This window comes from Dendrobates tinctorius, unplaced genomic scaffold, assembly GCF_039654945.1.
Source record: "Dendrobates tinctorius isolate UK_male_01 unplaced genomic scaffold, ASM3965494v1 ptg000135l, whole genome shotgun sequence".
NCBI lineage: Eukaryota > Metazoa > Chordata > Amphibia > Anura > Dendrobatidae > Dendrobates > Dendrobates tinctorius.
The window spans coordinates 7,078,095-7,104,292 of NW_027361803.1; the positions used below are offsets into that span (position 1 = coordinate 7,078,095).

General features: G+C 46.5%; 1 protein-coding gene across 4 annotated transcripts in view; it reads right to left on the minus strand.

Moving 5' to 3' along the window:
• Nucleotides 1–13,935, minus strand: part of PDZD2 (PDZ domain containing 2) — a 328,957-nt gene extending 315,022 nt beyond the window's left edge. Inside the window, exon 1 of one of the 4 annotated variants that reach the window (XM_073543881.1) lies at nucleotides 13,753–13,934. The gene's annotated coding sequence lies outside the window, so the exon portion shown is untranslated. Of the gene's footprint in view, nucleotides 1–13,752 lie in introns of all 4 variants that reach the window. The other 3 variants (XM_073543880.1, XM_073543885.1, XM_073543882.1) reach the window with 3 other exon arrangements.
• Nucleotides 13,936–26,198: the final 12,263 nt, after the last annotated feature.

The window sequence follows — 26,198 nt, forward strand, 5'->3', positions numbered from 1 at the left end:
TAACAATTCTTGGAAGGTAGAATGAACAAAAACCAGCAATTCGGGAATTGTTTTTGAGTTTTTTATACCGTTCCGCGTGTGGTAAAACTGAAACGGCAGCTTCATTCTTCGGGTCAGTACGATGACAGTTATACCCCATTTATAATTTTTTTATGTTATGTCGCTTTTACAAAATAAAAAACTATTCTATTTAAAAAATATTTTTGCATCACTTTATTCTGAGAGCTATAACGTTTTCATTTGTCTGCTGATAGAGATGTATGGTGGCTTGTTTTTTTTGCAGGACAAGATGACATTTTCAGCGGTACCATTTTTATTTGCATCCATCTTTTTCCATCACATTTTGTTCGGCGGTATGATGATGAAGCATTGTTTTTTGCCTTTTTTTTTTCTACAGTGATCACTGAAGGAGTTAACTAGTGGGACAGTTTTATAGAGCAGGTTGTTATGAAGGCTGTGATACCAAATGTGTGTAGGGTTTTTTTGTTACATAAACAAATGTATTTATTGGATTATTTTTTTTTTTATTTAGGGATTTTTTTTTTTAAATATTTTTACGCTTTTTGATCATTTTTTTTTTCCTGTTTTACATTGTTCCCGGATGGAACATCACTGTATAGTAACAGATCGCTGATCTGACACTCTGCAATGCTCCTGCACTGCAGAGCACCGGAACAGCGCCTGACAGGCAAGGGAGGAATGTGTCAGCTCCCGCTTATAGCAGGCATTGACAAGCCACCTTCCCTGCAGGACCCGGCGGCCATGAACACAATGCGATCGTATCGTGCTGTGCTCATGGGAGCACACAGGGAGCCCACTCCCTGTGCGATCTCCTCTAAATCGCTGTCAATATTGACAGTGGCACAAGAGGGGTCATTAAACGTTCGCGATCGGTGCTAGCACCGATCGTGGGCGTTGCTGCAGAGTGTCAGCTCTCACACAGAGCGGACACCCTCACCCGATCATGGCGGCGCTCAGCGTGAGCCCTTGCGACGCAGTATAAGTACTGTGGTAACACTGTTCCTGCAGCGCCGTACATATGGGGAAGGGGTTAAGCCACTTTTTGATGTCATCTTTTTCCCTACGTTATGCTGCTTTCAGATAGGGGTAGCAAAAACTCAGTGACAGATTCCCTTTAAGCAAATGGACATGATTCTTCTCTGCCATCTGGATCCATAGTTTTCTATTGCCTTCCTCTTACAAACCATCAAACCTTCACTTTAAAACTGGCCACTGATGTTAAATAGCTGTCAGCTGGACACTTGTTTGGATGAATCCTATTTCTCCCAATGACTTTCCACAGAAATGTTCTTTCGGTTCACCTGACCATGCGTGTTTTCAGTGGTCAGTAAGTATGTGACTGCCAGATAGCTCTGGCAGCGTCCTGTCTCCAAAACAGAAGAATCGGTCATTTTGGATGTCAACCAACCCTTTTCACCCTCATACCTGATAGCTGCTCTCTGAAGAAAATTGGGACACTTCTATACATTTATTTATTTTACTCACTTTTATAGCGCCATTAATTCCACAGCGCTTTACAAACATTATCATCACTGTCCCCATTGGGAATCACAATCTAGAATCTCTATCAATATGTCTTTGGAATGTGAGAGGAAACCCACACAAACACAGGGAGAACATACAAACTCCTGCAGATGTTGCCCCACACACTGCTTTTAAGTTAAGTGTTGTATCTCCTTCTGTGCTGGATTCACAGATACAATGCTCACTACTGCTGCATAATGTCCTCTATGCCCCTGCTTTCTAGTGTCTCTCTCACACCACTGCTGGACTCACAGTTACACTGTTTAGCACTGCTGTATAATGTCCTCCATGTTGCTGATTCTTCTGGTCAATTACTCCATAGATATCATTGAGGGTAGGTGCACACAGTCAGTAATCGGCAGTGCTTTGGACGCAGCCTGTGCCCAAGCGCTGCTGGCTTTTGAACGCAGGTGAATCCTTTGTGTTCATTGAAGCATGCGGCATCCCCAGTACATTGTATGGGTGAGATTTTTAGATAAATTGACACGCTGCGGTGTGGAAAAACGCACCGCATGTCTGTCTCCGCGGGTGATCAGCGGGTGTCGGTGCACGCATAGTCGGCATGGGATTTCTTTAAATCCCATCCACTATGCTGTAACATCTGGACGCTGCGTCCAACCCGCAGCGTTTACTGACCGAGGGAACGTACCGTAAGAGACCCCTGGTGTTTGCTTTTCTTCAAAAGAATTGGCCAGTTCAAACCCAATCCATACCTCCCCAAATTTCACCTGTTGGGAAAAGTCGGAATGTCCCTACACACAGCAGAAGGTCTACTGGTCCCACAGAAATAATCTGGTTCCGGGAGATGAACATCTAATGTTTCAGGTCAGAGTAGACTTATCTGTACATCTCCAGCTGCTCTCTAACGCTTCTTTATGCTTGTTCCACGCTTTCCCTATAGGGAATCACTAAACACTTTACACTAACCGCAATTTCCGGACAAAAATTGCATTTTTTGCTTAAAACAAGAGCTTTCAGCGATACAGCAAAAGCCACAAACCTAACGGTGCAATCTACAGTCATACGTAAAAGTCCTAAATGACCGGAAATCATAGGCAGGAATCCGAATAAGTGCTGACAAAGCTTATAGAGCGTGAGGAACCTGTATATCGTTAATGATCGTAAAGATCATCGACGTCAGCACAAATTATCATACGCAGAATGGAAAAGACCCCACAACAACTTACAGCGAATCTTGGAAACGCGTTCCTCAGTGTCGGCGACATGAAGCCAAAACGTAACCTGTTCCCGGCTTGGGGGTCCCAAAAAGAAAGGTGCGTAGAGGTGTAGGCCCCTTTGCTGGCGCCAAAAGAGTAAATCTACATCACTGATGGGATGGTGTAGACTTGACCTATAATTATGGCTAATTATGGTAGTTTCTGGTGTAAATTCTAATAAACCGCTCGCTTTACTAAGCCCCTACCTCTTGTTTGAAAAAGCCACAAAAGCATTGGACAAATTTAAAAAAAAAAAAAAAAAAAAAAAAGTCACAAATGTTGACACCAAAGACGCGGCAAAATGCACAACTTTTTCCACTGGCAAACGGGAACGTAATAAAAGCCCCCCCATGATACCTGTTCTAAGAGGGTTACATAGTGACCTGAAAATCACATTGTATGATTGTCAAAGGGTTACGCCGCTGTCGAAAGCAACCGTGACACCAACGTTGCCAAAAAAATCCAAATCGATGTAAGTTGCGTGTGAGCCCCCTCTGGCACTGGACATGGGGGCAACTTCACTGCTGATGTTACAGTGAAACTCAAGCCCTGAAACGGTTGACTGATTGCGAGTCACAAGCGAGACGCACTAATGTCTAAGGTTTTGGGGGGTTTTTTACACCTCTTAAGTCACTTGATTCATTAAAACGTTACACGCAACACTTAAATTTTGCAGAAATATTTTTAAGACGTCGCAATTGTCGACCAATGTGCGAAAATTTCGCACGGGCCAAGCTATTATCTGGAAAACAAAATGAACAGCCACAAAGGTGAGCATAAGGGAAGAGTCAGACGGCCGTAAAACTCGGACGGGGATAGCAACGCAATGCTCGGACTGGTCAGACCTGAATGGGAAAGCTACATATAAACACACGCTGTCACGCTCGGGTCGGGAGAGTGGCCGGCCAGTCCGAGCATTGCCTTGCTATCCCCGTCCGAGTTATAGGCATACTCATGTAATAGACTTAAAAAGGTGAAAATTAACAGTAATCAAAAACAGGCTTCAAACACCAAAATATAGATTAAAAAAGGGCACAAATGCAATAATAAAACAGCCTCGTTGAATTTAGGAGGCCATATTTACAGAGGCCAATATGGCCCAAAAAAAGTAATTTTCATTGTTAAAAAAAAACAAAAAACTAATTGGTGGATACGGAAGAGACAATGGATAACAACGTATTTGCTTTCATGGAGGTCGGGGTCAGGACAAAACAAGCCCCGGTGCCAGCTCAGATTCCTAACACAACCTCATGCAGCTGCTGGATGTTTCCCGACCAGCACGAGTCTTTACTACCACTACTTGTTAATTATTTTATCGCTTTTTTAAACCGGGGAGGATTCTGGGTCACTGCTGGATACTTTGTGATCACATCCAAAGCTTATCCCTGAAATAAATAGGTTTGTTCTACGTCAATCAAATTTTAAACCCAATTTTATGCACCTTAGATACTTTTTATGTCTTACGGAAAAAGAGAACATGGCTTAGAGGAAAAGAGCCGCAGCTTAAAAAGAAATATTCTTTGAGATACTGTGTGGCTGTCGAAGCCTGAAACGATTAAAATAAGTGACCAAATACTGAACAAATGCACAGAAAGCTCTTTTTGCCATTGAAGTGTACAGATTTATTCTTTTCTTATGGTTTTAGAGCTTTTTCAGGCGGGTTCCCCACCTGAAAAAGGCACCGCGTGCACATACTTTTCAAAAACGCAACAGTTTTCCAAATCAGTCAGGAAGGTAAAACCAATGTGTGTATGAGATTTCTGAAATCTCAGACTCAAGAGGAATAGGGCTAAGCAACAGCACATGTGAAAAAGACTTGGGTATACTAATAGATCACAGACTGAATATGAGTCAACAGTGTGATGCAGCAGCAAAAAAGGCAACTGCAATTCTAGGATGTATTAACAGAAGCATACAGTCTATATCACGTGAAGTCATTATTGCCCTCTACTCCTCTTTGGTCAGACCTCATCTGGAATACTGTGTACAGTTTTGGGCACCACATTTTAAAAAAAGACATCAACAAACTGGAGCAAGTTCAGAAAAGAGCGACCAGAATGGTGACCGGTCTGCAAACCCTGTCTTATGAGGAACGGTTGCAGGATTTGGGAATGTTTAGTTTGCAAAAGAGAAGACTGAGAGGAGACTTAATAGCTGTCTACAAATATCTAAAGGGCTGTCACATTGTAGAAGGATCATCTTTAATCTCATTTGTACAAGGAAAGACTAGAAGCAATGGGATGAAACTGAATGGGAGGAGACACAGATTAGATATTAGAAAAAACTTTTTGACAGTTAGGGTGATCAATGAGTGGAACAGGCTGCCACGAGAAGTGGCGAGTTCTCCTTCAATGGAAGTCTTCAAACAGAGGCTGGACAGACATTGTCTGGGATGATTTAGCGAATCCTGCTTTGAGCAGGGGGTTGGACCAGATGGCCCAGGAGGTCCCTTCCAACTCTACGATTCTATGACTTTGCTGGTACAGCTTAAAATTTGCATTAAAAAAAAACAACAACAAAAAAAAAGGATGTGTGACTATAGCCTTAATCTGTCCTAATATGTATGAAAAAGCCGGAGAATCATACTACAAGTGCCGAAATTGAGGGTTTGTTCAGCAGATATCCAGAAGGAGCGCTTACCTTACACAGTAACAAAAGCTCTGCGAGGAAGACCAGGTCTGGGTGAGTTTTCAAGGGCTCGCTTTCACAGATATCAAGTAAAAAACTTGAATATGGTGGTTCACAGTGTCCCATATCTACCTCCTCACCAGTGGAGAAAATGACAAATCCTCCATACAGAGACATCCTATTAAAAAACCCAGGACAGTTCTGGTGGGATTCCGCCCTTAGATACAAATACATGAGCTCATCCAGCCTTCAGGAAGAAGAGGTGCCCATACTTACCAGCCCCATGTAACCCCCACCCCGCAGTTATTCTAAGCCGGTCTAACAAACACACGATCACGGTATATAGGGTCACAGGTCATACACAGACCTCAAGGATCACCAGAGCTTAACACTGGGGTCTCATCAGAAATAAGGTCCTGCAGGATACAGAAGCACAGGTTCTTCTATGGATGGGAGGTCATATAATTAAAGGGGTAGAGGTTATAAATGGGGACCCACATTGATTTTGAGAACAGTCCCGTGTCTGACATTTGTAGCCATGATTGCGCGCCCCACCGCTCCATTTTTGGGACTGAGAGTTCTGCCCTTCGCCAATTATCATTAGGTGTGTGGCTCTTGGGCCAAATTTGTAAAATGGACCAAGGTCAATGACTCCCTAGGCATAAAAAATATATAGATATCTCCACAATCAGAAGAAAAAAGGACCACAGCACTCACCGATCCAAACGGAAAGTCCGCTCTTATTGGCACACAATGAAAACTTCATGGCCGGGAAGGCTGTGGGAGAGAGTGAGCATGCACCGACGACAGCCATTGTGAGCCTAATAGCGCTTCCAAGGGTCAACTGGAAACTGACCCGTGGAAGTGCTATTAGGTGCAAAATGGCTGTCGTTGCTGCGTGCTCACTCTCTCCCACAACCTCCCGGCCATGAAGTTTTAATTGTGTGCCAATAAAAGCGGACTTTGCATTTGGATCGGTGAGTGCTATGGTCCTTTTTACTTCTGATTGTGGACTTATACATTTTGTATTTTCTGGACAAGCACCAGGATCTTGGTAATAGCCTGCAATACAGCACGAGTTTGACAGCAATATCTGGCAGGGATACCGGCGGTGCCGGCTGGCTTTTTTTTTTTCTTACCAAGTTTAATATACAGTGGCATTTAAAAGTTTGGGCACCCCTGGTCAAAATTACTGTTATTGTGACCAGTTAAGCAAGTTGAAGATAGAATGATCTCTAAAAGGGCTAAAGTTAAAGATGACACATTTTCTCTGTATTTTAGGCCAAAAAAATTATATATTGTCATTTTTTACATTTTAAAAATTACAATAACGAAAATAGGCCAATGCAAAAGTTTGGGCACCCTGCATAGTTAGTACCTAGTAGCACTCCCTTTTAAAATATCACAGCTTGTAAACGCTTTTAGTAGCCAGCCAAGAGTCTTTCAATTCTTGTTTAATGGATTTTCATCCATTCTTCCTTGGAAAATTCTTCCATTTCTGTGAGATTCCTGGGTCGTCTTGCATGCACTGCTATTTTGAGGACTAGCCACAGATTTTCAATGATGATCGAATCGGGGGACTGTGAGGGCCATTGAAAAACCTCTATATATCGCCTTTTGAGATAGTCTATTGTGGATTTTGATGTGTGTGATCATTATCCATTTGTAGAAGCCATCCTGTTTTCAAATTCAGCTTTTTTACACATGGTGTTATGTTTGCATCAAGAATTTGTTGAAATTTCATTGACTCCATTCTTCCCTCTACCTGTGAAATGTTCCTTGTGCCATTGTCTGCAACACAACTCCAAAGCATGATTGATCCATCCCCATGCTTAATGGTTGGAGAGATGTTCTTTTCCTGAAATTCTATGCAATTTTTTCTCTGCACATACCTTTGATCATTGCGACCAAAGAGTTTTATTTTAACTTCAACGATTCACAGGACTTGTTTCTAAAATGCATTGGGCTTGTTTAGATGTTCTTTTGCATACCTCTGATGCTGAATTTTATGGTGAGTGTGCAGGAGAGGTTTTCTTCTGATGACTCTTCCATGAAGGCCATATTTGATAAGGTGTCTCTGAACAGTAGAACAATTACCACAACTCCAGAATCTGCTAAATCTTTCTGAAGGTCTTTTGCAGTCAAGTGGGGGTTCTGATATGCCTTTCAAGCAATCCTACAAGCAGCTCTCTCTGAAATTTTGCTTGGCCTTCCAGACCTTATCTTGACCTCCACTGTTCCTGTAAACTGCTATTTCTGAATTACATATTGAACTGAGGAAAGGACAACTTGAAAACGCTTTGCTATCTTCTTATAGCCTTCTCCTGCTTTGTGGGCCTCCACCATTTTCATTTTCAGAGTGCTAGGCAGCTGCTTAAAAGAACCCATGGTGGCTGTTTTTTCACACAAGGTTAGAGGAGGCTATGTGTTTCTAAACCTGTGGAATCTGCATCAGCTGGCCTTTCCTAACATTGAGGGTGATCAAGCCATATCCCTTACAGGCTAATTAAGGTCTGAAACCTTGGTCAAAGTTATCTGAGCACACAAATCTCCAAAGGTGCCCAAACTTTAGCATCGGACCATTTTTCTTTTTGTAATTTTTAAAATGTGAAAAAATGACAATGTGTATTACTTATTAGCCTAAAATACAAAGCAAATGTGTCATCTTTAACTTTAGGCCTTTTAGAGATCATTTTATCTTCAACTTGCTTTACTGTTCACAATAACAGTAATTTTGACCAGGGGTGCCTAAACTTATGCATGCCACTGTATATATATACATATACACACACACACACACACACACACACACACACACACATTAATAAGGAACCTTTGCAGCTGCTATTGCGCAGTGTAATGTAAGAAAATTGGATAAAGATCTGCAAGTTGTCACAACTGCTATTGCAAAAAAATCCAGATTTTTTGTATTTTGCATGTCCAAGCAACTCGCAAACGTGACCTAACTGACATTAAGTTGTGATGCAGCACCACAGTGCGATATTTGGAAGTGAGATGTGTGTTGTGGCCAGAGTTGCTGTGTGGTCCCAACGTCACTGTACCCAAGAAATACCACCACGAATCCCATTTTACAGCATATAAACAGTTAATCTTCTCTCTCTTCCTGGGGGACCAAGTGTAATATACAGTAAGTAATAAATTAACAAATGGCAGGAAAATGTTATGAGGGTAAATCTTATGGAGCCAATTAGCTAATCTACAGAGCCAGCCAGACCCCATAAAATCGGCTCTTAAGAACCTTCAAGTTTTTGGAGAGCAGGATTTGGAGAGTATGCACAATCCTTTAAGAGTACGTTCCCATTACGCTTTTTTTTTGGCTTTTTTTTTTTTCCCCAGAAAAACCTGATCTCTTGGCAGGGAAGTTGTGCAAAAAAAATATTCCAAGCACAAAATCCTGATGACAAAATAACCAAGCTGTGTGCACGAGATTTCTGAAATGTCATAGACTTTGCTGGTACTGTAAGACGCAGCTGAAAATTTGCATTAAAAACGCATTAAAAAAAATGCTACAAAAAAGGCCAAGTGTGAACTAAGCCTAAAAGGAGTTTTCCAGTTTGGGGAAACCCCTTTCTTCTAGTCGCACTTTTGTTTAAAAAAACCTGTCCATTCCTCCGCTCTCCAGGACTAATGCTGAGTCTCCGCCGCTTCTCCTGAAGTCTGTTATTGCGAACAGCGCTGCAGTCAATCAGTGAGATCAGCGGCTCTTAGCAGCTCCTGCAATTACCGGACCTAGAGCAGAGTCGCTGAGTTCAATGATTGGCTGCAGCGCTGTCACCGTAACATCAGTGCTGCCGACAATATCAGGCACCGGGAGCAGCGGTGGAAACTCAGAGCCGGACCCGGGGAGGGTGAGTAATGCACAGTTTTTTTTGTTTTAATAAAGTGCATGTAGATGAGAAACTGGAAAAACCCTTTCACTGTTTCTCCCTAAAAGTAATTATCGGATAATCCTCAGTCATCCTGTTCTGTCACGTTGCCAAAAATTCTATGCACGATTTATATAGTTACATCTATTTCAGAAAAAAAAAAGTGAATCCTGACATCGCTCGTCCATTGCGGACCCCGCAGGAACAGCGCCATGTACGGCTGCGGATGATCATTGGGAGGAAGGAGCAGGAAAGCCGCACCGTCCTCTGTTTGCATTGCAAAGCGTAAAATTCGCCACTACATCGGCGGCATCAATGGCAATGCAGCGCACACCGGACCGCCTCGAACCTCACGCTGTGGATACATTTTGCAGCATACGCACAACATTTCATGATGCATCTCACGCTGTGTCGGCACTGAAAAATACAGCAGATATTCTGCAAGCGAAAATTCTCTATATGGGACCTGTCCCGAAAGCCACAGCCTCAAACTGGCTGGCGAAGAAAGCGGCCAAAAAACATTGCAGATTTCCCACACATTTCACCAGTCATTAATAACAGATCGGTGAGGGTCCGACACCCCCATGACCCTGTATTTTCAGGTCTGGTGGTAGTTGAATGTGAATGGTGGCAAAAAAGCACATGACCAACATCCTCCAATGGCAGAAGGAGCTGCAGTGACATCACATGACCACATCCTCCAATGGCAGAAGGAGCTGCAGTGACATCACATGACCAACATCCTCCAATGGCAGAAGGAGCTGCAGTGACATCACATGACCAACATCCTCCAATGGCAGAAGGCGCTGCAGTGACATCACATGACCACATCCTCCAATGGCAGAAGGAGCTGCAGTGACATCACATGACCAACATCCTCCAATGGCAGAAGGCGCTGCAGTGACATCACATGACCAACATCCTCCAATGGCAGAAGGCGCTGCAGTGACATCACATGACCACATCCTCCAATGGCAGAAGGAGCTGCAGTGACATCACATGACCAACATCCTCCAATGGCAGAAGGAGCTGCAGTGACATCACATGACCACATCCTCCAATGGCAGAAGGAGCTGCAGTGACATCACATGACCACATCCTCCAATGGCAGAAGGAGCTGCAGTGACATCACATGACCAACATCCTCCAATGGCAGAAGGAGCTGCAGTGACATCACATGACCACATCCTCCAATGGCAGAAGGAGCTGCAGTGACATCACATGACCACATCCTCCAATGGCAGAAGGAGCTGCAGTGACATCACATGACCAACATCCTCCAATGGCAGAAGGAGCTGCAGTGACATCACATGACCAACATCCTCCAATGGCAGAAGGCGCTGCAGTGACATCACATGACCACATCCTCCAATGGCAGAAGGCGCTGCAGTGACATCACATGACCACATCCTCCAATGGCAGAAGGAGCTGAAGTGACATCACACGACCACATCCTCCAATGGCAGATGGAGCAGTAGTGACATCACATGACCAACATCCTCCAATGGCAGATGGAGTAGTAGTGACATCACATGACCAAAATCCTCCAATGGCAGATGGAGTAGTAGTGACATCACATGACCAACATCCTCCAATGGCAGAAGGAGCTGCAGTGACATCACATGACCAACATCCTCCAATGGCAGATGGAGTACTAGTGACATCACATGACCACATCCTCCAATGGCAGAAGGCGGCTGCAGTGACATCACATGACCACATCCTCCAATGGCAGAAGGAGCTGCAGTGACATCACGTGACCAACATCCTCCAATGGCAGATGGAGTAGTAGTGACATCACATGACCACATCCTCCAATGGCAGATGGAGTAGTAGTGACATCACATGACCACATCCTCCAATGGCAGATGGAGTAGTAGTGACATCACATGACCACATCCTCCAATAGCTGTGTTTCTATAGTGACATCACATGGCCATATTGTTCAATGCTGCTGAAGTTACATCACTATAGAAACACTGGAGGTTTTTACAAACTGATGCCACTCCAAAAAAAGTTAAAAGTGAGCTGTCGCCCATAGCAACTAAACTCTGGAGTCTTCATATTTCTGATGCGTTCCTGAAAATAAGAAGGTCACTATAGTAAACACCGTCCTCATCCTTTGCATCAGTTCTGCCTCCGAAAACGCATACGATCCTAGTAATGGCGGCCATTGTGTTCAATCGCCTCATCGTGTAACACTCACACATGGACGTGACTAGGTCACAAAGCCACAAGTCCTGAAGCCCACCCAGATACAGACTGGATCAAAGGACAGCGTCTGGTCCTTGGAGTCGGACCCCCAATAAACTGCAAGACAGACGAGGCCTGCTGACCCAGAGGACGAGGACAATACAAAATGGTAGGCCTCATGTCTGCAACCAATCGCATCCCTGCTTTCATTTTCCTACCTTTGGTTACTATCGGCAACAGCGTCACTTTCTGTTTGCTCATGAGGCCTAACATGTTACCAGCAGAGCGAAACAGCGCATAGGACTCGAACGGGGCCACAACACAGGCCCCCAGAAGTGGTGCCGGCAGGCGTGCACCCATAAAATCTTGGTGGCGGGAATGTCCCTCAGATTGTGTCAGCAGAAGTGCCCCCCACCAAACAGCGCCACACAGAGGGCCCCCCACCAAACAGCGCCACACAGAGGGCCCCCACCAAACAGCGCCACACAGAGGGCCCCCCACCAAACAGCGCCACACAGAGGGCCCCCCACCAAACAGCGCCACACAGAGGGCCCCCCACCAAACAGCGCCACACAGAGGGCCCCCCACCAAACAGCGCCACACAGAGGGCCCCCCACCAAACAGCGCCACACAGAGGGCCCCCCGCCAAACAGCGCCACACAGAGGGCCCCCCGCCAAACAGCGCCACACAGAGGGCCCCCCACCAAACAGCGCCACACAGAGGGCCCCCCACCAAACAGCGCCACACAGAGGGCCCCCCACCAAACAGCGCCACACAGAGGGCCCCCCACCAAACAGCGCCACACAGAGGGCCCCCCACCAAACAGCGCCACACAGAGGGCCCCCCACCAAACAGCGCCACACAGAGGGCCCCCCACCAAACAGCGCCACACAGAGGGCCCCCCACCAAACAGCGCCACACAGAGGGCCCCCCACCAAACAGCGCCACACAGAGGGCCCCCACCAAACAGCGCCACACAGAGGGCCCCCACCAAACAGCGCCACACAGAGGGCCCCCCACCAAACAGCGCCACACAGAGGGCCCCCCACCAAACAGCGCCACACAGAGGGCCCCACACCAAACAGCGCCACACAGAGGGCCCCACACCAAACAGCGCCACACAGAGGGCCCCACACCAAACAGCGCCACACAGAGGGCCCCACACCAAACAGCGCCACACAGAGGGCCCCACACCAAACAGCGCCACACAGGGGGCCCCAACCAAACAGCGCCACACAGAGGGACACCATAAACTATTCCATTTTAAGTGTCCTCACATGTAAATCAAGCAAAAGTGCACCCACAAGTGAAAACCATGACACTACCACAGTAAGGAATCCAACATAAAAATGTCCCATGAAGACAAACCCCATATACCTGTCATTGCGAGGGGGTCACCCGTCCCAGGACTGCGGATTAAAGATGTTTGTGTGCTAATACCACAAATATCTGGTGGCCCCCAGTAAAGGTGGATGAACCGCGAAACCCTGTCTGCAATCAGACAATCCAATAAAATTTCACAGAAATAAATAAATCCAAAACCTGATGGTCGCGTCGCTGTGGGTCCTGGTGCGCAGTAGCTCAACACCGGCACCAGGGCATCCGGGAAGCTCAGCAATTTGACCATTCTGCATTTATAATACTTTTGATTAAATTCAACTTAACTTACAGATGTAGCAGAGCCGAGTTTGTCATTTGGCATAACTCACTCATGGTCATACAATAAGGCAATTTTTTCTTTGCGTTGGGTCCTACTATATTTATCAAGCAATTCCATTGTGAGCAATTCCCCGGCAATCTTTCTTTTTTTACCCCCCAGGGTTCTCAGCAGTTGTGTCACCCGCCAGCTGTACAACATGCACAATCCGTGTAAGAAAATCAGTCGTAAGGGTACGGAAAATTCAGGCTCCTAAACAGGAAAGTGCTTACAATGCAATTGCTTCACTGCTTGTACAGCATGCAGTTATATGACACACCCAACTCTGCTATATCTGTGCATAACCACATCACTATTATCAGCTCTGAGCAGCTGCTGCAGAACCTCTTGGCAGGGATCACACACACAGAGGGCATGCAGCCTGGTAGTGAAGCATTTTTTTCCATTAATCATAAAAAAAACAAACTTCATGAGTTTTCCACTAGTTGCACATACTAATAGGATTAGCAGGGCTGCCCTGCTCTCCCCCCATGCCTGGGGCACAGATCCCTGCAGCAGATCTTCCTGGCTCTCTATAGCCCCTCACCCACACAGTGCCCCCAGCACAGCAGGGGGGCAGCTTACCTGCAGGGCAGGAGTGGGCATCAGCCTGGCAGAGGACCTGGTCCCGGGCTGTACAGCTCCTGTCCCGGGCACAGCATGGAGCAAACCCAGCCCTGGATCCAGTGTATACACATCAGACTGGGCTGGTCTACAGCAATCCCAGCCACCCCCATAACTGGAGGAAGGAGGAGACCTCCAGCACTGCTGCACCATCCACAGCCAGGGAGACTGGGTGGAATGGATCATTGTTATGGAATATAATATAACCTAATGCATCAGCAAATAATAGCAAGAAATAAATCATTACTTAGTTACTCATGCCAGATTACTTTATTTTTTTCTTAGTTTCTCCATCTTCTCCATTCTGTCAGTCCATGAAAATCAGACTACGCTCTGATGCCATCCAATTACCGGCGGAGGCAAATCGTGCATGCTGCGTCTTATTTCCTCGGACCGCTCGGTCCAAGGAAAAAAAAATCGGACGTGCACTGGCCCAAAGAATAACATTGGTCCATCAAAACCATGTATAGCCATCGCCCGATTAAAACGAACATCTACCCGAGCCCTTAGACCGCGTTCACACGATGAGCTTTTGGCGCGTTTTTGACACTGATTATTTTTGCTTCATCAAAAATGCAAGATCTTACAGTTTCAGCAGAGTGGATCGAGTTTACAGAACTCTCTCGCGGCGCCCACTGTGCTTCTCTTTTACTCAGCGTAAACTGAGCTGCGGTGCAGGTTTCAAATCCGCAGCATGTGAATTTCTCTGTGGATTTTCCCCATAGATTTGCATTCAGTGCGGAGAATCCGCAGGTAAAAAACTCACGTGCATATAGTGCCTTTCCGTGGCGGAATCACCTCTACACCTATGCTGTAAGGTGGCTGTCGGATACCTAATGTCTGGGCGATCAACTTGAAGTAATGCTTTAGTACATATGGGAAAATGCTCCATCACACTAAGGCTAAGTTCACACTGGACGTCTTTGCTGTGTTTTTTTAACGCTTTTTTATGCTAATTTTCTGCTGCGATTTACAGTACCAGCTACGTCTGAGATTTCAGAAATCTCATGCACACGGCTTGATTTTTTGTCGTCAGTATTTTGTGCTTTACATAGTTTTTGGAAATAGAGCATGCCACTTCTTTCAGTGTTTTTTATCAGCGTTTTTCACCCATTGAATTGAATGGAAAAAACGCATGAAAAAAAATGATCCAAAATTGTTTTTGCTGCAACCTGGGAAGATCTCAAACGCGCAGTTCTTGCTAGACAGCCCAAGAATTTACAGGAGCTGGAGGCTTTTCACCAAGAAGAGTGGGCAGCTTCACCATCTGAGAAAATAAAGAACCTCATCCACAACTACCACAAAAGACTTCAAGCTGTCATTGATGTCAGAGGGGGCCATACCCGGTATTAAGAAATGGGGTGTGTGAACTTTTGATCAGGGTCATTTGGATGTTTTGGGTTGTCATTATGATGTAAAAAGAGAAAACACAGTAGTTTGACAATAAATGGCTTCACCCAACCACTGACCATGAGTGGAGAAAAAGTTTTGGTGTTATCATTCATATTCTCTGAAACAAGGCCAAGAAAGCAAAAATTCTGCCGGTGTATGTAAATTTTTAAGCACAACTGTACATGAAGATGTCATGCTTGGGTCTGAAGAGCTGTCGGCCAGTCCAGTGTTACATCAACTATGGATGATCTTATTGATATGTGATATGAGAAATATGCACACTATTGGGACGCACGTCCTAATCACTGAATTCAGGATTTTCCTTCAGCCCCATCGCCTCCAGTGTATAACATCCGGCCCCATCGCCTCCAGTGTATAACATCCGGCCCCATCGCCCCCAGTGTATAACATCCGGCCCCATCGCCCCCTGTGTATAACATCTGGCCCCATCGCCCCCAGTGTATAACATCCGGCCCCATCGCCCCAAGTGTATAACATCCGGCCCCATCGCCCCCAATGTATAACATCCGGCCCCATCGCCCCAAGTGTATAACATCCGGCCCCATCGCCCCCAGTGTATAACATCCGGCCCCATCGCCCCCAGTGTATAACATCCGGCCCCATCGCCCCCAGTGTATAACATCCGGCCCCATCGCCCACAGTGTATAACATCCGGCCCCATCGCCCCCAGTGTATAACATCCGGCCCCATCGCCTCCAGTGTATAACATCCGGCCCCATCGCCCCCAGTGTATAACATCCAGCCCCATCGACCCCAATGTATAACATCCGGCCCCATCGCCCCCAGTGTATCACATCCGGCCCCATCGCCCCCAGTGTATAACATCCGGCCCCATCGCCCCCAGTGTATAACATCCGGCCCCATCGCCCCCAGTGTATAACATCTGGCCCCATCGCCCAAAGTGTATAACTTCCGCCCCCATCACCCCCCAGTGTATAACATCCGGCCCCATCAGCCTCCAGTGTATAACATCCGGCCCCATCGCCCCCAGTGTATAACATCCGGCCCCATCGCCCCCAGTGTATAACATCCGGCCCCATCGCCCCCAGTGTATAACATCCGGCCCCATCGCCCCCAGTGTATAACATCCGGCCCCATCGCCCCCAGTGTATAACCTCCGGCCCCATCGCCCCTAGTGTATAACATCCGGCCCCATCGCCCCAAGTGTATAACATCCGGCCCCATCGCCCCCAGTGTATAACATCTGGCCCCATCGCCCCCAGTGTATAACATCCAGCCCCATCGCCCCCAGTGTATAATATCTGCCCTCCAACATGCCGTCTGCCTCTACTAACGTGACAGAACGGCCGGTGGTGCAGAGGGCGGTCCTGAAATAGAATCCACCGGGGTAACAAGTCCGTTCATGATATTTCTTACCCATGAATCTTCCTGCGAGTGATATTATTGAGCAGTGGAAGGAACGCCACAAAGTGGAGACCCCAAAACATTACAGAGTGGGGGGCCAAGTGCTGAGGTGCAGAGGGCAGAAGAGTCACCATCGCTCTTCTCACCCCATAACGGCAGAGTCCAGACCTACTCTGGTATAACATCAGCACTATCACTGTGCCCCCGCCGGGAGCTTCGTGGCAGCTGCATGCAGCCGTACATCACCAAGCACAAATGGGTGACGCTGCGAGTCACTGCTGTTGGGAGGGGAACGCTTGCTGGCGACTATCTCTCAAGGCTGAATGTTGCTCTCAAGTTAAAAAAGGTTGGGGATCGTTATTTAGACTTTCCGACATTTCTGCAAACAATTCTATAATGGGCTCAAAGAAGTGAACACATCAATAATTAAATTTTACTGCTACTTTTTACTGGAGAAATGCCTAATAGCCTATATTAAAGCAGGGCTGATTGATTACTATGAAAGCTATCCTAGTCGTGTTACTATAACACTTGTCTTTAATCCCTTAGTAAATGCAGCACTACACGGAAAGTGTTGTCATAAAAACCTGCTCGGGCTATTATAAGCCAACTTTATATAGTTCCAGAAAAAGTGGAAAAACTTCGCTAGATTGCTGCTCAAAAAATTATTTTGGGAATTTTACACCTGCATTTTTATGTAGCTTTTTTTAATATAAGTTTTGCGTAATTTTAAAAGGTTATACCCAAAATGACAATATGGTCTTATAATAATATATATTTATATTTATTCATTCTTCAATCTGTACCATGTTGCACATATCACCAGCCCCCAAAAGATTGCCCCTCAAGTTGCCCTTGTAACCGTCCTGCTGTGGTCTCTCTCGGCTCGCTTCTTGCTGCCATAGCTCTGCTGTGAGATGTGTCTAGAACTGGGTTTTTAAGATGTAGTCACAGAAAGTGATGGAGCCTCCTTCATTACAATTCAGTGCTCATAGCAGGAAGCAGAGGTGGCTCTGCCTGCTGGTAACTAAGAGGAGAGATGTACTGCAGGATCAGCTATGCAGGGGGCTGAAAGGAGAGATATACTGCAGGATGGGGCTGTGTATAAAGGGGCTGCAAAGAGTGATGTGGTGCAAGATGGAGCTCTATACAGGGGGCTGAAAGTAGAGATACACGGCAGGATGGGCTCCCTATAGAAGGGTTGAGAGCAGTGATATACTGCAGGATGGGTCCATATGAGTACTAAGAGTAAGGAATTAATTGTTCGAAACGCGTAAGGTTCATCATCACAAATATTTTTTGCACTATTTTTCAAGGATGTTTTTCATCTTTAATTTTCACATGGAATAATAAAGGACTTTAATTTTCATCATTAGCTATGGACGTGATGCTGGATACGCCCAATATTTGCAGGATGGGTGCATATACAAGGGACATAAAGGAGAGATATATTGCAGTAAGGGGCTGTATACAGGAGACTGATATTAGGGATATACTGCAGGATGTGGCTTTGTAAAGAAGGTTTGAGAGGATAGACTGCAGGATGTGGCTCTACTTAGAAGGGTTGAGAGAATATACTGAAAGATGAGGCTCTATTTAGAGGGGTTGAAAAATACTGCAGGATAGGGCTCTGTAGGGGGTGAGTAGAGGTATATACTTCAGGATGGAAGTGTATACAGGGACAAGAAAGGAGAGATATACTACAGGATGGGTCTTTGTACAGAGGGCTGAGAGTAGTGATATACTTGAGGATGGGGCTGTATATAGAGGAGCAATGGACTGCATGATAGAGGTAAAAGAAGCAATGTAGAAAAGCATGGGATTGTATTCAAGGGCTGAGATTAGTTGACTGAGTGTGGCAACAAACACATCTAACTCTTCTGATGACATGTTTTTTTTGGGGACGGAGATGGCAGCTGTAGGGAGTGACTGCAGCGCCAGCTCCCTGATGGCGTCCTGCTTCAGGCTGGAGACAGAAGCAAGGGTGACTGACAGAAACAAGGGTGACTGACAGCAGCCCTGCCACCCGATGACGTTCTCTTTAAGAATCCCCAGTCCATACTGGGCAACTCAAATAGAATACAACCAGAAGTGGAAAAAGAAGTAAAGAAAGTACAGATGGAATGGAAAGGAATTTTTATTTGATGAAGATTACAAAAGTATTTTGTTTTTAAATTTTAGATACTGAGTATTAGAATCAGAGGTTTTGGGGATGTAATGACAGAGGTGACGCTATACAGGAGAGGGAGGGTTCTGCAGCACTCAGGAGAAGCAAGTGCTGCTGGCAAATGTAGTTTTAGTAGATAAGAAGACGACTGCCCATTGTGCTATGTGGAGCTGGATGCAGCGGGGGCAGATAGAGATAGAAACATACACGAAGGTACAGGAAAGAAACTGTATGTTACCAGTAAGTCTGCACTCACTGGGCTGTGTGAAAAATAATGTGATTCTGGGAGTAGTAACCTTTCAATTCTAACCTCAGTTTGTTTTGTTTGCTGTTCTATTTTTTTCCCTCTGTGCCCAGGTTTATAGTTTTTGCTTTATATAGTTCTGGCCTAGAACTACAGGGCACATTAGTCACGGGGCAAGATGGTGTCATCTATAATTATCTGCTCTCACACCATCTCTCGTTCAGACGGCTGTTTTGGTTGAACATGATCTACCCGTGTTATTCACATTTAGGACTCGTTCCCATTATAGTGTACAGGGCTGTTCATATATCCCAATTTTTTTTTCACTGACCGATTCTCCACCAAGAAAGCGGCCGTAGGGACCAAAAATGGATGAAAATTAAAAGATACAATGAGTACAAACAGATACAAAACATGTAATGACACATTACTGACCTATGCATTTATCACCCATACCAAGTGTGTAACACAGATTCCAAATGTGTAGCACCCCCAGCACTTATATGGGGTGATACAGAGAAGTGCTCTGTTAGATGCCGTATATCAGACCACTTCAATGGGACCCAATACACAGCAGATAATACCGACTTTATGTTACCAAAAATGGTGGGGGATGAAGATAGCCAGCAAGTGCAAGATGCTATGTATGATCCCCATGCAACTTTCTACAACTATCTGTATATACATTATGGATGTTTCTCTATAAGGCTGAGGCTGCGTAGCGACCTTCTACTGCACTCAAATTAGAGTAATGACGCAAAGGTTCAATTCTGCTCTGTGTATAGTTAGTGGTGGCTGTAACCGCACTTCCGGCATTGGCTGACAGCCAGCCCTAATGCTGAGCTGCTGTCAGTCAGTGCAGGCGGATGGTTACAGCCGCCACTCACTAGACACAGATTGGTGATTGAACGAGCGCTGGTGCCGCACCCGTGACTGAAATCCGAACGTTATCAACAGGATCAAAGTTAATTTCCTCCCGGCAGCAGTGGTCTAAGTGTCGGCAGTGGGCAGGTTCAGAATGCTATTAAACTGCAGTTTAACCCCATATCTGCAGGTTAATAGCATTTTTTCACATGACCCGTTCCCTTTAAGAAGGACGCTCTACATTATTAAATGGAATCTGTCACCAGTTTTAATCTGTGTTAACTAAAACTATGATCCTAATCAGTGCCTGTGATAGGTTCCCATTAAGCAGCCAAAGGTTTCAAGCAATATGGGAAAGAAAAAGGATCTCTCTGCTGTCGAAAAGCGTCAAATAGTGTAATGCCTTGGACAAGGTATGAAAACATTAAATATGTCACAAAATAGTAAGCGTGATCATCGTACTGGGTACTGTGAAGAGATTTGTGGCTGCTACACAGCACAGATGGGTTTGTGCAGATAAAGGCATAATGAGGAAGGTTTCTACCAGTCAAATTCATCCATTATCATTACATTGTATCAGACAGGCATTTGAGGCAGCTGGTGTGTCTGGGGTCCCGCGAGACTGTAATTGTGCACAAACTTACTGTTCGGTCACTCCTAAACATTGCTCACAAACAGGAATGGTTGCAGTGAGCCTGACATACATGAGGACTGATTTTAAAACAGTATTGTTTACCCATGAGCAACCCTGGATGGTCCAGATGGATGGAGTAGTGGATGGTTGGTGAATGGCCACCATGTCCCAACAAGGTTGTAACATCAGCAAGGAAGTGGCAGAAATACATGTTTTGGCTGGAATCATGGGCAGAGAGCTGGCAGCCCCTTTAGGGTCCCTGATGGTGTGAAAATGATGGAAAAGTATATAGAGTGTCTGACTGACCCCTTTCTTCCATGGTACAAAAACATGAAATGTGTCATCTGGAGCCAAATCATCTTCATGCTGACAATGCCCCATCTCATGCTGTAAAGAATATCTCGGAGTATGGGCATAAAAGGAGATAACCTCACGGTGCGGCCACCATCCTCCCCTGACCTCAACCCTATAGAGAACCTTTGGAATATCCTCAAGCAGAAGATCTCTGAGGGCGGGAGGCCGATCCCATCAAATCAGCAGCTCTGGGAGGAGATTCTGACATCCGGCAAAGAAATTCAAGCAGAAGCCGTTCCAGAAAGTCACAAGTTCAATGAAGGCAAGAATTGTGAAGGTGACCTCACAGAAGCTGCGATGTCACATGGAACTTGTCCTGGTAGGATGTTTTTGATTGAAAAAGCTTTTGCTTTCAGTAAATGTGACCTCTAAATGCTGCAGATTCTACAAATGTCAATTTTCTATTTACAACCTTTAAAATGATTGGAAACTCTTTTGTGACTAATAATTTGGAACAGCAAATTTTGAGGTTTTTTAGTTAAAAAAAAAATTCCTGTTCTCATTGGGAGATTTGTCCAATAAAATGTGATTTATCTTTGAACATTATCCTGACTGATCTACATCCCCCATTTAGGAAAATAAGAGAAATAATAGCATTTGTAGAATCATTTGGTCTCGGTGTATTGCAACTTCTGGTCACTTGCGGGTTTTTTATCCATAGTAATGTCACCACAATTTTTGTGTAATAGAAAGTCACTTAGTCCAGAGTAGCAAGTGGCCGTTTCCCGCATTAAAGGGGCTTTCTTATCTGAGAGAACCCCTTTTAAAAGGTGCCTGATGCAGATCTTCGTGATCCATTAGATCAAAAAGTGCTTCCTGCTGTCGAGGCCGTGTCCTCTCCATACAGAGCGTTAGTAAAGTGTTAATAATGTGACCTGCTGATCGACAAAAACTTATCGGATAAACTTCCTGCTGAATTATTTCCTGCTGAACAAGAATCTGATTTAAAGGGGAAATCCACCTAAATGTCATCTAGAAGTGTGAGAGATGAGATTGTCCGCCATCCAGGACACATAGAATGCTGGAAACTCTGGAGTGTTGTCCTACCAAAAATAATTTTAGAATTATGTCCCTTTTTTTTTTAGGACGCACTCCTTCAAGTCTCGATTTTGGACTCCGGGGCTCCCTCTGATGTCTTTTCATTTTGATGGCTTCTCCTGGATTACAGTATGGTGTGTAAATAGGTTTATTTCACATCACATCTTCTCTTAAAGGGATTGTCCAGCGCCACTTCTACCGGGAAGTGATTGGCACTGATGACGTCGTGTCTGCACTAGAGATGAATGAATCACTTCTCGGGACCCTGGTACAGTGAATTCTGATTACTTGTTATGAGGACCAGAGTCCCTATCATAACGCCGAGGTCTGATGACAAGAGCAGGAAGTGTTGTCATGGGGGCACAAGCACAGAAAAGGGATCTATAACTTTATGCTCCAGTGGAATAACATATTTCCTTTCTTTCTTGCATTCTTCCAATGTTCTAATAAAGATCTTCTTGGTCTCATTCAGTGCTACGGACACAAATCTGAAATATCCGTCATGTCTAAGAATCTTCTTCTGCGTCGTCTTGAAATACCACAATATTCTGCTTCTTCTTGCCGAATGTAATGTAACACATTGCAGTCGCTCTAGTTTGACCACAGGCCATTCTCGACTAGTAAATTCCTCTCTTCATTACTAGAGAGAGATAACTGGATAACAGAAGTCCTCTAATTAGAAAGCAGAGGTGTAACTTGTAGGTCCTTGGATCCCCTCTCCTGGATCCGGCGCAGAGGTTGCCATTTCAACCTGGTGCGCTCCTGTGATATCGGGGCAGTATGACACCACCTGAGAATTCAGGTAGTTGGCGTCCTTCACTATACTTGTTCACTTCATTTTACTAATAATGTGCCTAATAACATACTCAACTCTGCTGCATCGCTAGGCTCTGCTACATTGTTACTCTCTTGGCTCCAGGCATATCCAGCCCTGCTACAACACTTTGTTCCTCCAAATATACTCATCTCTGCTACATCGCTGCACTCTGCTACGCTGTCATTCTTCTGCCTTCTGACATGCCCAGATCTACAACATTGCAGGACCCCCCTACATATGCAGTCAATGCCTCCTCACAAACACAGCTCTGTTACATCACTGGGCTTTGCTACATTGTCACTTCTTTCCCTTACATAAGAATTGGCCGGAGCTGGGCCTCCCCTACCCCCCCCAAGGAGGCGGAGGCCAGCATGACGGGGGGGGTGGTCGACCGTGGCTCCAGTTGCTCTCGAGTCAGTGCCACCGGGCAAGACCTTTGTGCCTCCTCAGCTACGGCCGGAGGTTCTCGCCTGGGCACACGCGTCCAGGGTGGGTGGTCACTTTGGCAATAAGCGGACCACAGAACTCCTGGCAAGGTCGTATTGTTGGCCGCACATGGCTCGAGACACTAAGAAATGCATACAAGCATGCGTCTCGTGTGCACGGAACAGGTCCTCTAGACAGAGGCCGGCTGGGTTATTGCCGGTGGCGGATAGATCTTGGGAGATGGTTGGCATGGATTTTGTGGTTGGCCTGCCCAAGTCTGGTGGCAGTACGGTCATCTGGGTGGTCACCAACCATTTTTCTAAAATGGTGCATCTGGTGCCACTCGCACGGTTGTCTTCCGCTCGTGGTCTTGCCACACTGTTCATAAAACATGTATTCCGTCTGCATGTCTTGCCGGACAAAATTGTTAGTGATCGAGGTCCCCAGTTCGCGTCCCGGTTTTGGAGGGAGCTCTGCAGCCTACTCAGCATTGAGCTAAACCTGTCCCCCGCTTAGCATCCCGAAACGAACGGCTTGGTTGAGAGAGCCAACCAAACCTTGGTCACGTACCTGCGGCATTTCGTCTCTGCCAGGCAGGATGACTGGGCATCCTTGCTACCATGGGCTGAATTTGCCCTGAATAATGCAGTGGCTGATTCCACTGGTCAGACGCCGTTCCTTCTAAATTACGGTCAACATCAGCGCGTCCCTGTCCCGATGCCAGTGTCCGCTGACTCCAGGGTGGCAGACTGGGCAGTGGAGGCTCGCGACATTTGGGATCGCACTCAGGATGCTATTCGTGCCTTTAAAGAAAGAATGAGGGCGTCCGCCGACACACATTGGTGACCCGCTCCAACCTTTTCCCCCGGCGACTTGGTGTGGCTCTCTGCTCGAAACATCAAGCTGCGGGCCGAGTCCACCAAGTTCGCTCCGCGATACATCGGACCTTTTAAGGTTCTCGAGCGAATCAGCTCGGTGGTTTACCGCCTGGCTCTTCCTCCACATTTAGCCATTTCTGACGTTTTCCTTGTGTCCCTTCTCAAACCTGTTCACATGGCCCAGTTCTCTGAGTCATCTACCGGGTCATCAGACTTGTCTTCGGACGAGTTTGAGGTTAACACCATTGTGGGACGCAGGATTGTGCGTGGAAAAAAGTTTTATTTGGTGGACTGGAAGGGTCATGGTCCAGAGGCCCGGACCTGGGAGCCAGGGGAGAACATCCACGCTCCGCTCCTGATCGCGGCCTTTGAGCGTAGCGAGGCTCAGAGGGGGGGGCCATGTTAGGCGTCAGATTCCTGCAGCTGCACAGCAGGAATCCAGAGCCATACATCCAGCGGTCTCCCATTCCTTTCCAACTGCTCAGGGACCTGCACAGCAATCTCAGCAATCCAGGCGCCCTGCTCAGACCAGCTCTCTGGGTCTGGATGTTGCTGCCACCTCTGGACCAGCAATGGTAGCGCAACCTGCTTTGCAGGAAACCACTCCAGAGGCTAAGTCCTCTCGCCGCGCTACTGGGCATGCCCACGAGATGATCTCCCAGTGGAGATCAGGGGTCACGTGCTCAGGTCCTTGTCCTGATCTGATTGGCCCATCTCAGACGTCTGGAAGGTCCCGGAAGCGCATGGCTATAAAAGGCCCGAATAGCCGCTCGCCCATGCGCTAGTATAGACTATACTTTCTACGTGTGAATGGTGATGGATGTATGATTCTGGTGACTGACTCATTATGAAACCCCTTCCCTCTGATATTACGCATGTGGATAGGGAATTAGAGTTATAGTCAGCGCCAGTCAGTGGCAAGCCATACACCACAGAAATACCGCACTGCTACGCTAGCGTCCGATAGTGTGTTGCCTCACGGCACTGTCGTACAGCGGCAGTAGTTACCGCCGCACTGCAGTTAGCAGCACTTACTGGCGTCCGCGGTAGCGACGCCGCACGCACGGTAGGTCAAGTCGGACACCGACCTCTGCCTTGGGCCGTGTCCTGTGACCATATACCGTGTGTGCATGCCAGCTGAGACCTGTGAAGCTAACAGGCTCGGCGTTTATGCTTTACTTGTACTAAAGCGCCTCTGTGAGGTTAACCGAGTCCGCTCTGCTCACCTCGGATGACGTTTAACCTGAGCGCAGTATACCGCCATATAGCGAGTCTGCCATTACTCAGCAGCGGTTGTTACACCTACTGCACGGTGGACCCCGGGCGGCGATCGCACTTCCTATTATTTATATTTAGTGAGTTCCGCCGTCCCTAACAGCACAGCCTCCATCTTGTGCTCCTGCAGAGTTTTTTCTCTCTGTGACCTCAGATACCAGCCTCCTCATCTGTGTTCCAGCGGGGGGACTCGGTTACCTGCGCTACTGCTGCTGCATCGCTGGATGTCTGGTAGGCTCTTCTTTTCTTACCCTGACCGGCTGTTAACTCTCCTCAGCAGTATCATCTCCATAACGTTCTGCTGCAGTATTCACTTATACTCTACCTATGCCCAATTCTGCAGGAGCCTCTACCTATATCCCCACGGTAGTCCACTACACTTGTGCCCGCTTTAAGAGAAAGTGGGCTTCAGGCCAGCCGTCCCCTTTCTGCTCGTCCTGCAGTCCTTCCACCATGTCGGTGCCTCAGGACTCCTCTAACGCCCGGGATGAGAGTACTCCCCCACCTCCTGAGTGGGCCGTTGCCATGTCCCAGTCGGTTTCAGGTCTGACCGTTGCCATGTCTCAATCGGTTTCAGACCTCACCAAAATCTCACAGTCCCTGGTACAGGTCCTGGAACGTATGCCACATCCCTCTGCTGCCACCAGTGCTCCGAACACCTCTCACGGTGATTTGCACGCAAACTGACCATGACCTTCCCAGGAACAGATCAGGAGAAAGGACTAGGAAGCGGACTCTGTCTAGCTCTTCCTCAGATTCGGCAGCACCAAGGGTGCCCCTCTCTGCCCGTTTCCCCTCCTCGGAGGCGGATATCGGGTCAGACGTAGCCTCTCTGTCAGAGTCTGACTAGGACGCAGATCACACCTCTAGAACGCAGGACATGGTAGATAGCCTTATTTCGGCTATTGTACAAACGCTCGAAATTAAGGAGG